This window comes from Aplidium turbinatum, chromosome 17 (assembly GCF_918807975.1).
Source record: "Aplidium turbinatum chromosome 17, kaAplTurb1.1, whole genome shotgun sequence".
Taxonomy (NCBI): domain Eukaryota; kingdom Metazoa; phylum Chordata; class Ascidiacea; order Aplousobranchia; family Polyclinidae; genus Aplidium; species Aplidium turbinatum.
The window spans coordinates 10,045,019-10,059,245 of NC_137488.1; the positions used below are offsets into that span (position 1 = coordinate 10,045,019).

The following is a 14,227-nucleotide window of genomic DNA, read 5'->3' on the forward strand; positions in this document are numbered from 1 at the left end:
TTCATCCATACGACGTCATGAATGAAATTATATCTCAAATCAGCGTAATGACGTGACATCTTCTAAACATTTTACCGAATAATAAATTAACAAATTCGATCGTCAAAAGTGGTTTGGAGGTGGTAAATATTACGTAATGAAAAAAATGTGATAAGGTTGGAAGACATTACGTCATGTATTTTCAATACAAATATGAAGTTTAAAATTTATTCTTTTGTTCATAGTCGTAATCCACCTTCGAAGCGGTACTACAAAGAACAATTTTCGATAAGGGGGGCATCAAGAATAAGTCGACATGACTTTTAACCCTTAGAAGGTTGGGCTCCTGGAGTCTTGCTCAGTTTGGGGGGGGGCTGTCAATTCTTCTTATGCTTTAGGAGTGATATCTCTGTTATTTTGGCATGGTTTTAAAATTTGGGATTCACTTTGTAAAATTATTCACGCTGAGCATATCCGAAAATTAAAACTATGTGAATTTTAGAACTGCTCATATACGTTGAAATGTTGAAGTCACTTATGAGTGTAATTTGTAGCGTGAGTTTACACATTATTTTTTGGTAGAGTAATGAAGAACGTGCATAGTAATGTTGTGATTAATTTTTTTTACATTGTTTTACATACAGCCAATGCCCTTCACGCTGTGAAACAGTTAGGATTAACGAGACATGGGCCAAATTAATTAGGCTACTTTCATCCAGCTGGTGGGAAAATGTTTCACAATAGAATATGAAATATTTCAAAGGATGTGCTGAGAAATGACTTATATCTTTCAATTTATACCCTTTATTCGCTCAAAATTTCAGCTCAATAGAGGTGAATAAAAGTTAGGAAAAGTCAAGAAATCTCGTAGTCGCAGCCTCAGTAGTTTTAGAGATACAACTGTTGATACAAAAAAGTTGAATTGACAGCTCCCCCCCCCCAACCTTCAAAGGGTTTGCATTCAGTCAACAGATCTATGCCTGGTTTACGTCAGCTCCGGGGATCAGTGAAATATAAGGTTGTCATCTTCAGTGCAACAAGACCATTGATTGATTGGTTTAGTGAGGATTCGTAGTCCCATTGCTTTCATTTTGAGTGATCATACTGATTTTCAATTTATTTCTACAAGACGTTACGTAATGAAAAAACATATAACTAAGGTTGGAAGACATTACGTCATGTCTTTTCAATTCAAAATGAAGTTTAAAATTTATTCTTTTGTTCATAGTCGTAATCCTCCTTCAAAGCGGTATTACAAAGAACAATTTTCAATAAGGGGGGCATCAAGAATATGTCGACATGACTTTTAAGGTTTACGTCAGCTCCGGAGATTAGTAAAATATAAGGTTCTCATTATCGTGATTGTAAGCCGCGGGAAATTTTTTCTCTAAAAAACAGATTCCCGGAAAGTTAAAAATTTTTTCCAGCCCTGGTAGAAAACAAGAGAAATTAAATAATATACCACTGTCTTGCACCAGTGGCGTAGCCAAGGGAAGGGGGTTCGGGGGTTTCAACCTTTCAAAGTGAATTTACGGATGTTAATACATTGTTTACAAGAAAAGTTGTAGCCTATGATGTAGTTTCTCGTCAAACTGTGCAAGGATGCAAGCCATCTGCAACTGCTGAGATCGCCTGTTCGATCTAGATTAACATCTAAACAGCTATTCGTTATACAAAACTTGAATATATCAGAAATAGCCTAAAGTAACTTCATTGTCTCAAAGCTTTTTGTTTGACACTCATCAAGATGTATGACCTCTATGACGTTACATTTTCTAAACTTTGGGTTGACTTCAGAGCATAAAAGTTAGTGACTTAACGGAATAAGATCGTTTTTTGAATCAACCAAGGAGAAAATTGACCTAATAAAACTGTATTAATCTCGCAAAAAAAAGCAATCAACCTATGTCTCTAAAGCAAAGTTTGCCTAATTTTAAACGAAACTGCATTAAAAGAGCGAGTTTTGCCAGTACCAAACATTCAAATATCTCAGTCTGGAATTAGCAACAAGAAAACATAGAGACTTAGCTTTATTTTCGAAAAATGCCGAAGAAAACATGATCTTATCCTTTTGCTATGCCACCGGACAGCACCATTTTACAGAAATATTCATACCCACAATTTTGTTGAAAATGCTCTCAGAATGCACCAAACTGAAAGTGATTTTTCAAAATTTTCTGGGGGAGGCCCCCCAGACCCCCCGCCGCTAAGTGTCGCCTTCGGCGAACACGCCATCGGGCTTCGCCCGCCGGCTGTCAACATCCCCCCTTTCAAAATTTTTGACTATGCTACTGTCTTGCACTGTCAATATTTTGCCCCCCCAATGTTGAAGGTCTGGCGGCGCCACTGCTTGTACATTTCTCAAGGTGTTGCGACCGTGCCTAATCCTTGCATGAAGTAAATCATTTCCATCTCGAGCACGCTTTAACTTTCTCGTTTTTTCAGACTCCTGCTGTGTTATGGCAAGTAATATTGTTCGTTTTGATGGTCGGAAATAAAAAGTGAACTGAAGTATGTGACTTTAGAAATGCAACTTAATGTTTGATATTATTAAGTCTTTCATTCAATGCGCTGTCAAATAAATATCTATTTTGTATTCTTCTCCATTCCGACAACATTATTTTTGTCAGTTCTGTTCATGTTCAGAATTTGTGCTGAAAATGCTCTCAGAACGCACCAAGTGGTTAGCGCGTTGCGCTCGCAATCGAGAGCCTGCATGTTCGACTCCAGCCACCCGCACTTGCTGTTGTTTCTCTGGGCAAGAAACTTTACGATAATTGCCTCTACCCAGTGATCGATTTCGAGTAATGGGTAGTACCAAATTTAAGTCATAAGTAAAGTAGACAACCGGAAAAGACATTGCCGTCGGCTGCAGCGTGGGTCAGGTGTACGTCGGAAGGCGTACACCGATGCATAGCGCTCAAGTCCGCTTTCCCGCAATGCAGGATAAAGATAAACAAACAAACAAACAAACAAACAACAAACAAACAAATGGTAATTTAAAAAATTTTCTGGGGGAGGCCCCCCAGACCCCCCACTGTTGCTTTGACGTCACTGAACACCCTGTCAAAGTGGTCACGGTACGCCACTGCTTGTAATAACTTAAACTTCACCAAGTTGTACCGATTCTCAGCAATTTAATTTTTACAATAAAATCATTAATCCATTGCAAATGGAAAGAGTATGTCTTGCTTTATGTACCTGAAAAGTATCAGATTTATATCTCATCTACCAAACAAGCAATCGTCGTTCAAACTTAACCGCCCAGCGAAGCTCTTTTTCAATGCATTGTGAAGGCGAATCGAACCTTATTCAGTATACGCCACCCCCTGTTTCAGTGGTTCTCAACCGGGGGTCCGCGGACCCCAAGGGGTCCGTGAAGCAATTTCAGGGGGTCCGCGAAAGTTTCCGAGTTTTTGGCATGATTGATAAATTATGAAATTTAAAAATTGTTTGTGGTTTGTTATGTACAGTACTAGCCTACAGTGATTCTCAAATTGTAAGTCGCAACGCATTGGTGCGTCGTTTGAAATTGCAAAGGACATGGCACAAATGTTTGGTTTGGTTAAAACTTAACAAATTTAACAAATTCTTGTAAGTAGGCTATGGTTTTTGTTTATTTGTCATATCTTTATCCTGCATTGCGGGAAAGCGGACTTGAGCGCTATGCATCGGTGTACGCCTTCCGACGTACACCTGACCCACGCTGCAGCCGACTGCAATGTCTGTTTCCGGTTGTCTACTCTATTTATGACTTAAATTTGGTACTACCCATTACTCGAAATCGATCACTGGGTAGAGGCAATTATCGTAAAGTTTCTTGCCCAGAGAAACAACAGCAAGTGCGGGTGGCTGGAGTCGAACATGCAGGCTCTCGACTGCGATCCCAACGCGCTAACCACTCGGCCACTGCTTATGTAGTAACATAATATTATGATTCCATAAGGAGACGCAATATACCAAAATTTCAAGTAGAATTTTTAGGGGTCCGCGATCGCTTCGAAGGCACCAAAAGGGGTCCACCAAGACAAAAAGGTTGAGAACTACTGCCCTGTTTGCAGTGATCGGTAAATAGTGCTTCCACTAAACTTGCTGTAGTTTTCTCGTTTCTGCTCGGATTTTAACAATTTTGCTATCGTTGGAAAGCACGATCATACATCTTCCCGAATCAATTAGCTACAAATCCAGAACAAGTACTGTCTATATCTTGTAATAACTTAAACTTCACTAATTTGTACCGATTCTCAGCAATTTATTTTTACAATAAAATTATTAAACTTTCGCAAATGGAAAGAGTATGTCTTGCTTTATGCACATGAAAATTTTCAGATTTATATCTCATCCACCAAACGAGCAATCGTCGTTCAAACTTAACCGCCGAGAGAAGCTTTTTTTCAATGCATTGTAAAGGCGAATCGATCCTTATTCAGTATACGCCACCCCCTGTTTGTTGTGATCGGTAAATAGTGCTTCTACTAAACTTGCTGTAGTTTTCTCGTTTCTGCTCGGATTTTAACAATTTTGCCATCGTTGGAAAGCACGATCATACATCAACACGAATCAATTAAACAGTAGCACAAAGTAAGTATTAGGTTTATCTTGTGATAACTTAAACTTCACCAAATTGTACCAATTCTCAGCAATTTACTTTATACAATAAAATTATTAAATCTTTGCAAATTGAAAGAGTATGTCTTGCTTTATGCATCTAGAAAGTTTCAGGTTTATATCTTATCTACAAAACTGGCAATCGTCGTTCAAACGTAGCCGTTCGGCGACACTTTTTTCCAATGCGTTGTAAAGGCGAATCGATCCTTATTCAGTATAGGCTAAGCCACTCCCTCTTTGCTGTGATCGGTAAATAGTGCTTCCACTAAACTTGCTGTAGTTTTCTCGTTTCTGCTCGGATTTTAACAATTTTGCCATCGTTGGAAAGCACGATCATACATCTACACGAATCAATTAACTACAAATCCAGAACAAGTACTATCTTTATCTTGTAATAACTTAAACTTCACCAAATTGCACCAGTTCTCAGCAATTTAATTTTTATAATAAAATCATTAATTCATTGTAAACTAAAAGAGTATGTCTTGCTTTATGCACCTGAAAAGTTTCAGATTTATATCTCATCTACCAAACAAGCAATCGTCGTTCAAACTTAACCGCCCAGCGAAGCTTTTTTCCAATGCATTGTAAAGGCGAATCGATCCTTATGCAGCATAAGCCACCCCCTGTTTGCAGTGATCGGTTAATAGTCCTTCCACTGAAAGTGCTGTAGTTTTCTCATATTTGCTCGGATTTTAATAATTTTGCCATCGTTGGAAAATACAATTATATATCTAGCCGAATCAATTAAACACAAGCACAAAGTAAGTATTAGCTTTGTCTTGTGATAACTTAAACTTCACCCAGTTGTACCGTTTCTCAGCAATTTAATTTTTACAATAAAATCATTAATCTTTTACAATTTGAAAGAGTATGTCTTGTTTTATTCACATGAAACGTTTCAGGTTGATATCTCATCTACAAAACTGGCAATCGTCGTTCAAACGTAGCCGCTCGGCGACACTTTTTTCCAATGCGTTGTAAAGGCGGATAGTGCTTCCACTAAACTTGCTGTAGTTTTCTCGTTTCTGCTCGGATTTTAACAATTTTGCCATCGTTGGAAAGAACGATCATACATCTACACGAATCAATTGGCTACAAATCCAGAACAAGTACTATCTTTATCTTGTAATAACTTAAACTTCACCAAATTGCACCAGTTCTCAGCAATTTAATTTTTACAATAAAATCATTAATTCATTGTAAATTGAAAGAGTATGTCTTGCTTTATGCACCTGAAAAGTTTCAGATTTATATCTCATCTACCAAACGAGCAATCGTCGTTCAAACTTAACCGCCCAGCGAAGCTTTTTTTCAATGCATTGTAAAGGCGAATCGATCCTTATTCAGTATACGCCACCCCCTGTTTGCAGTGATCAGTAAATAGTCCTTCCACTAAACTTGCTGTAGTTTTCTCGTTTCTGCTCGGATTTTAAAAATTTTGCTATCGTTGGAAAGCACAATCATAGATCAACACGAATCAATTAAACAGTAGCACAAAGTAAGTATTAGCTTTATCTTGTGATAACTTAAACTTCACCAAATTGTACTGATTCCCAGCAATTCACTTTATACAATAAAATCATTAATCTATTGCAAATTGAAAGAGTATGTCTTGCTTTATGCATCTACAAAGTTTCAAGTTTATATCTTATCTACAAAACGAGCAATCGTCGTTCAAACGTAGCCGCTCGGCGACACTTTTTTCCAATGCATTGTAAAGGCGAATCGATCCTTATTCAGTATACGCCACCCCCTGTTTGCTCGTTTGGTAGATGAGATATAAACCTGAAACTTTTCAGGTGAATAAAACAAGACATACTTTTTCAGTTTGTAAAGGATTAATGATTTTATTGTAAAAATTATATTGCTGAGAATCGGTACAAATTGGTGAAGTTTAAGTTATCACAAGATAAATCTAGTACTTACTTTGTGCTTGCATTTAAATGATTCGGGTAGCCTACATATATAATCGTACTTTCCAACGATGGCAAAATTGTTAAAATCCGAGCAGAAACGAGAAAACTACAGCAAGTTTAGTGGAAGCACTATTTACCGATCACAGCAAATAGGGGGTGGCTTATACTGAATAAGGATCGATTCGCCTTTACAATGCATTGGAAAAAAGTGTCGCTGAGCGGCTACGTTTGAACGACGATTGCCAGTTTTGTAGATAAAATTTAAATTTGAAACTTTCTAGATGCATAAAGCAAGACATACTCATTCAATTTGCAAAAGTTTAATGATTTTATTGTATAAGTAAATTGCTGAGAATTGGTACAAGTTGGTGAAGTTTAAGTTATCACAAGATATATCTAGTACTTATTTTGTGTTTGCATTTAATTGATTCGGGTAGATATATAATCGTACTTTCCAACGATGGCAAAATTGTTAAAATCCTAGGAGAAACGAGAAAACTACAGCAAGTTTAGTGGAAGCACTATTTACCGATCACAGCAAACAGGGGGTGGCGTATACTGAATAAGGATCGATTCGCCTTTACAATGCATCGGAAAAAAGTGTCGCCGAGCGGCTACGTTTGAACGACGATTGCCAGTTTTGTAGATAAGATATAAACTTGAAACTTTCTAGATGCATAAAGCAAGACATACTTATGCAATTTGCAAAAGTTTAATAATTTTATTGTATAAAGTAAATTGCTGACAATCGGTACAAATTGGTGAAGTTTAAGTTATCACAAGACAAAGCTAGTACTTACTTTGTGCTACTGTTTAATTGATTCGTGTAGATCTATGATCGTGCTTTCCAACGATAGCAAAATTGTTAAAATCCGAGCAGAAACGAGAAAACTACAGCAAGTTTAGTGGAAGCACTATTTACCGATCACAACAAACAGGGGGTGGCGTATACTGAATAAGGTTCGATTCGCCTTTACAATGCATTGAAAAAGAGCTTCGCTCGGCGGTTAAGTTTGTACGACAATTGCTTGTTTGGTAGATAAGATATAAACCTGAAAGTTTTCAGGTAAATAAAGCAAGACATACTCTTTCCATTTGCAATAGATTAATGATTTTATTGTAAAAATTAAATTGCTGAGAATCGGTACAAGTTGGTGAAGTTTAAGTTATCACAAGATAAAGTTGGTACTTACTTTGTTCTTGTATTTAATTGATTCGGCTAGATATATAATTGTATTTTCCAACGATGGCAAAATTGTTAAAATCCGAGCAGAAATGAGAAAGCTACAGCACTTTCAGTGGAAGGGCTATTTAACGATCACTGCAAACAGGGGGTGGCGTATACTGAATAAGGATCGATTCGCCTTTACAATGCATTGAAAAAAACTTCGCTGGGCGGTTAAGTTTGAACGACGATTGCTTGTTTGGTAGATGAGATATAAACCTGAAACTTTTCAGGTGCATAAAGCAAGACATACTCTTTTAGTTTGCAAGGATTTAATGATTTTATTGTAAAAATTAAGTTGCTGAGAATCGGTACAACTTGGTGAAGTTTAAGTTATTACAAGATAAAGATAGTACTCGTTCTGGATTTGTAGCCAATTGATTCGTGTAGATATATGATTGTGCTTTCCAACGATGGCAAAATTGTTAAAATCCGAGCAGAAACGAGAAAACTACAGCAAGTTTAGTGGAAGGACTATTTACTGATCACTGCAAACAGGGGGTGGCGTAGGCTATACTGAATAAGGATCGATTCGCCTTTTCAATGCATTGAAAAAAAGCTTCGCTGGGCGGTTAAGTTTGAAAGACGATTGCTTGTTTGGAAGATAAGATATAAACCTGAAACTTTTCAGGTGTATAAAGCAAGACATACTCTTTTATTTTGCAAAGATTTAATGATTTATTGTAAAATTAAGTTGCTGAGAATCGGTGCAAGTTGGTGAAGTTTAAGTTATCACAAGATAAAGCTAGTATTTACTTTGTGCTATTGTTTAATTGATTCGTGTAGATGTAAGATCGTGCTTTCCAACGATGGCAAAATTGTTAAAATCCGAGCAAAAACGAGAAAACTACAGCAAGTTTAGTGGAAGGACTATTTACTGATCACTGCAAACAGGGGTGGCGTATACTGAATAAGGATCGATTCGCCTTTTCAATGCATTGAAAAAAAGCTTCGCTGGGCGGTTAAGTTTGAAAGACGATTGCTTGTTTGGAAGATAAGATATAAACCTGAAAGTTTTCAGGTGTATAAAGCAAGACATACTCTTTTATTTTGCAAAGATTTAATGATTTTATTGCAAAAATTAAGTTGCTGAGAATCGGTGCAATTTGGTGAAGTTTAAGTTATCACAAGATAAAGCTAGTACTTACTTTGTGCTATTGTTTAATTGATTCGTGTAGACAGGCCCGGATTTAGGGGGGGGCAGAGGGGGCAGTTGCCCCGGGCCCCCCGACTTTTGAAGGGCCCCCCTATGTGGAAAAAAATGTGATTTTGTGTTATTTTATTCCTTTTGACCTTTAAAGTTTCTGCAAAATGCTGTCCAGAACTAGACTGATGCTACTGTAGACGTAGAGATGATTTTTACGCGCCGTAGGCGCAAAATTTTTTTTTGCACGGGGGCCCCCCGATCTAAAAGTGCCCCGGGCCCCCCATCAGCTAAATCCGGCCCTGCGTGTAGATGTAAGATCGTGCTTTCCAACGATGGCAAAATTGTTAAAATCCGAGCAGAAACGAGAAAACTACCGCAAGTTTAGTGGAAACACTATTTACCGATCACTGCAAGCAGGGGGTGGTTTATACTGAATAAGGATCGATTCGCCTTTACAATGCATTGGAAAAAAGTGTCGTCCAGCGGCTACGTTTGAACGACGATTGCTTGTTTTGTAGATAAGATATAAACCTGAAACTTTTCAGGTGTATAAAGCAAGACATACTCTTTTAGTTTGCAAAGATTTAATGATTTTATTGCAAAAATTAAATTGCTGAGAACTGGTACAAATTGGTGAAGTTTAAGTTATCACAAGATAAAGCTAGTACTTATTTTGTGCTATTGTTTAATTGATTCGTGTAGATGTATGATCGTGCTTTCTAACGATGGCAAAATTGTTAAAATCCGAGCAGAAACGAGAAAACTACAGCAAGTTTAGTGGAAGCACTATTTACCGATCACTGGAAACAGTGGGTGGCTTATACTGAATAAGGATCGATTCGCCTTTACAACGCATTGGAAAAAAGTGTCGTCCAGCGGCTACGTTTGAACGACGATTGCCCGTAACTTTCCACGTGCATAAAGCAAGACATACTCTTTGCAGTTGCGTTACATTGGTACTTTTATTGGCTACGTTTGAACGACGATTGCCCGTTTTGTAAATAAGATATAAACCTGAAACTTTCCACGTGCATAAAGCAAGACATACTCTTTGCAGTTGCGTTACATTGGTACTTTTATTGTAAAAATTAAAATGCGAGCAGAAATTAGATAGCTACAACACATTTAGTTGCAAACGTTTCATATTTTTAAAGTTTAATGGGTAAATTTTTAGTTGAATTGATGCAATTTGGTAATTTTTTGGTCATTCTATGTAGTTATATTCAACACTCGACGTTGGTTTAATGTTTTTATTGTAAAAACACAGTAAAATTGTCAAAAAATCCGTTTCCATTCCGCTTTATCACCTTCATTCCGCCGCTTTTCAGCATCCTTTTTTTCACCCTTTATGTAGCAGTTGCGTCCGTTTTGTGACGTCATGTTGACCAGGGTGGCGGATTCTATACTTGCACCCACATCTCTAGGTAAAACACCACTCATTTCTACCCAGGGGCAGGGTGTAATAGATTGGGTGGGCGAAGCCTAGTTGCTGAAGGCGGCCGAGAGAAAGAAACTGGCCACCCTACTCTCGTTGGAGCCGAATGCTTTAGCAGTCTATAATAAGACCTTGTCTTCTCATTCCTTAATGTTTGGATCAAGTATGGGACTCACCTTTTAGGTGTCGCTGAATGGGTTCTTGAAATGCGTTGCTTGAGCACACACTCCGAGAGGCGAAGCAGCGCTGCTTCATCTTGCAGTTTCTTGGTTCACAATGTTGGGCGCTTTACCAACTGAATTATCGGGGATGACAAACGATGTAGCCTACCTAACATAGGCAGAGATGTTCGTATACGCCGCAAATTCTACGCCGTAGACTTTTTGTTTATGCTAACGCTTACGGCCACATTTTTTTGGATAATTGTCGCTTGAGGCTACGCCGTAAAGTTTTCGCGGTTTTTTAGTGTGTAGCGTCAACGTATAGCCTACTTTTTAATGTCTTAGCTGTTGTTTGCATTTTTTTTTTTATCAAACTGCGAAACGTTGACGTCTTGCACGTGACATGTTTTCAATGGGCAAAGACATATTGAAACCAAAACGCAGCAAAATGTCAGAGGAACAATCTCAGATGCTTGTGTTTCTTCGTGGAAATTCAAAATAAAACTTGTTTGTTTCGAGTGTTTTATACCGTGTGAATGTTTACGCTAGTGTATGCGCTGACGCCGCCAACTTTTTTTACAAGTTACGTTGACGCATACGGCGTATGATTTTTTGAACGTTTGCGTTTAGCCTACGCTGACGGCGTCAATATTTTTTGTATACGCGTATATCACTGAACAGAGGATGGTTCATCGTTTGCACGCAATCGAGTCGTGTAGCTATATCAAACATTGTTATGGCCTTGTCGGTTTGACACCTGTCAAAAGATGTTTCTCCCTTTTTCTAGGCTTATATTTTTATGATTTCCAGCAGGCAACAAAAGTGACTTCTTGTTTGCCCAAAGTGGATTATCAAAATCCTAAGTTGGTGGGATATTGTTTGCTGTGTCATTGATCATGTTGGTGGCTTGCCTGTTTTTGATGGTCAAAATTCTTTAAAGGGAAGTTTGAAAACAACTTTGCAGAAAGCGATTGATACCAACTTTCCTAAACCGTTTGGATGGCTTTCAGGTGAGATCTACTACCGCAGGCTATATCTGGTGAGCTAAATAGGCTACTAGTAGGCCTATTGGCTTAGCCTAGGATTTTTTGTTTAACGAGTTTACTCTGCATGGGCTACATGCTTTACTTTTGCGGTCATCAAACGATCTTTGGAAAGATAATATTATCTTGGTTAGGCTACGGTATTACAAACTTCATAAATATGGTTAATTGGTTAGCCTATGTCTTGAAACTTCTGCAGTTTGTTGTTTTGGGCTGCCAACAACGCAAAAACACGCAACAAGTCGTTGAGTTTTATTTGTAAACAATATAAAATGATAGACCAAACATTTGTTTGAAAATACAGGCTATAGCCACGTTTCTGTGGGGTGCGGTGTAACGATGCTCATCCAAAGCAGTTCAGTCGTAACTTCAAGGTTGATTTCTCTGGTCGGGCTTGGTGTGGTCAAACTCAAATGAATGTTTGCAGTGACTGTCGGTGCCAATATGGGTACCACCTCAAGTGCGGTTTTGGCTGCTCTAGCTACGGTACAGGAAATTCAAACGCTCTTCAGTCGGCCATTTGTCATTGCTTTTTTAACGTATCTGGATTTTTACTTTGGTATCCACTACCGGTACCGTTTATGCGACATCTTCCCATAAAAGCAGCAATGGGGTTAGGAAATGTCACTGCCAAGTAGGCTACTGATGGTTTTCGCAATTTTATATCATAACAGTCTTTTTTGTACTACCGTTGATTGTTATTCTTGGGCCTTCCTTTGCTCCCATGTGGCTGTTTCTTACAATACTTACTTGTTACAATAGCCTAACTGTCGTTGTTGTGAGTTTAGTGATTGTTGTAAACGTACTGCAACGTAGCCTAAACGACCAACCTACCTCCCGAAAACGTTACAGTGATGGAATTTCTTGCCAGTTCATCTGCATTCTTTGAAGCCTATGGATCGATTCGTGACCAAGGCGTGCGGCAGGTGTCTTTGTAGATGTTGCAAAAGCAGTGAAGCAGAAACATACTTAAATAATGAATTTGAAAACATTTCTAAAATGCCGATGCAAAATGTCAACCAATCACATGAATCGCTTCCTGCGCTGCATTGTGAAAAATAATCATTGAGTAACCCCATAGGCTATGAGATAGTCGGGGCAAGTTCAGTTCAGTTTATTTTTTGTTTTGTTGGCGAAAAAGAAAGCAATGAACTTGGATGTTTATCAGGCAAGATTAATTTTATTTCACAAGTTGTGTGCTAGTGCGCTTCAATGGCGCCAGACAGAAACTTTTATTGGTTGGTAATTTATTTATCAATCGGACATATTGGTAGAAACTACCCAGCCTACGGTATACGCTGGATTGTGTATGTCACATCAGTAGCGCACCCAGCATGGGGCTAAAGCCCCCCCCCAAACTCGCCACAAAAAATAAAGTTTTTGTATGTTCCCTATGTATACCTTTTGCTTACAGGTTAGATATGAATAAGACACAACAATACAACAGGGCCGAGCATTATAACAATATATTTTACATATTTGCAAATAGTTTTCACAGTCGAGCGTTTTCGGCTTAATTTTAAGCCCTAATTAAGAATCAGAAAATAATTAATAAATGCAATAAATTTTAACTTCTTGAAGGTAAATTTACATTAGGAAAAGGCAACTACATAAATAACTACAAAAAAATTTGCTCCACAGGGAACGTGATAGGCTACATCAAGTAAATGTTGAGGAGAATGGACGCAACTCCAGTAAATAATTATTTGTTTAAATTTGGGTTGTAGCGTATAGCGTTAACAGTGCTTCCTGAATTTTGGTGTCAAATTGGGATGGCTTTTGCGTAAAATTATAAATGAATCAGCAGAGAATTTTTAATCTGTGCAAAAAGAACGCTCCATGATATGGTCTTTGATGGCACCTTTCTTTAACTCCCTATAAAGTTCAGATGCTCCCGTACTCTCGTGGTCAAATGTCTGGTGGACAACTGGACATACCGATGTACCATACCGTCATACGTCAATGCCGAATCACCCGGACATGTAAAACTGTATAGGCCTACGACATTTGAGCAGAGAAACGAAAGCATCTGGGACTTTAATTGAAAATACGAACTAATTTTGAATGTTTTGTAAATAGGAAAAACGTCCACATCAAATTTAGTCTACTGTTTACAAAATTAGTGTTTTGTTTCAAACTGTTTTCGTGCTAGTTGTTGGTTTCGCACTTATCTGTGTTGGCAAACGGAAAGCTAATTTTATCTTGTCATAGGCCTACATGACGAAAAGTCGAGATCTATAGAAGATTGCGAGAGTGGACGTAGGGATGAGAGTGTTGATGGTTCTAATAGCTTGGGGTTCACTAGGCCAACTTCTAATCTGATTTGAGAGAACGAAAATTTTGAAAAATTGCTTTGAATTTGGGGCATTTTGAGAGCATGTTCAACAAAAATTCAGGTATGAATATTACTGTAATATGGTGCTGTCCGGTGGCATAGCAAAAGGATAAGATCATGCTTTCCTCAGCACTTTTCGGAAATATAAAGCTATGTCTCTATGTTGATTTGGATGCAACTTATTTCGTCCCCTAAAAAATTCTTACCCCGATTCCGTACCCTGAAATTGGAGTAACAAAATCAAATTTCGACCAAATTCGTCCCCTGAAAAGATCGAGAAAAATTTTGAAATGTTTGCTGCAACTCCGATCAGCGACTTCGGCTCTGTTGTTTTTTTCTCGATCTTTTCAGGGTACGAAATGTTCAGGGGACAAA

The 14,227-nt window shown here is 38.1% G+C and overlaps 1 pseudogene; it reads left to right on the forward strand.

The window, feature by feature from the left end:
• The first annotated feature begins 10,463 nt into the window (after window positions 1–10,463).
• On the forward strand, window positions 10,464–12,579 carry LOC145786162 (sodium-dependent phosphate transport protein 2B pseudogene; annotated as a pseudogene).
• Window positions 12,580–14,227: the final 1,648 nt, after the last annotated feature.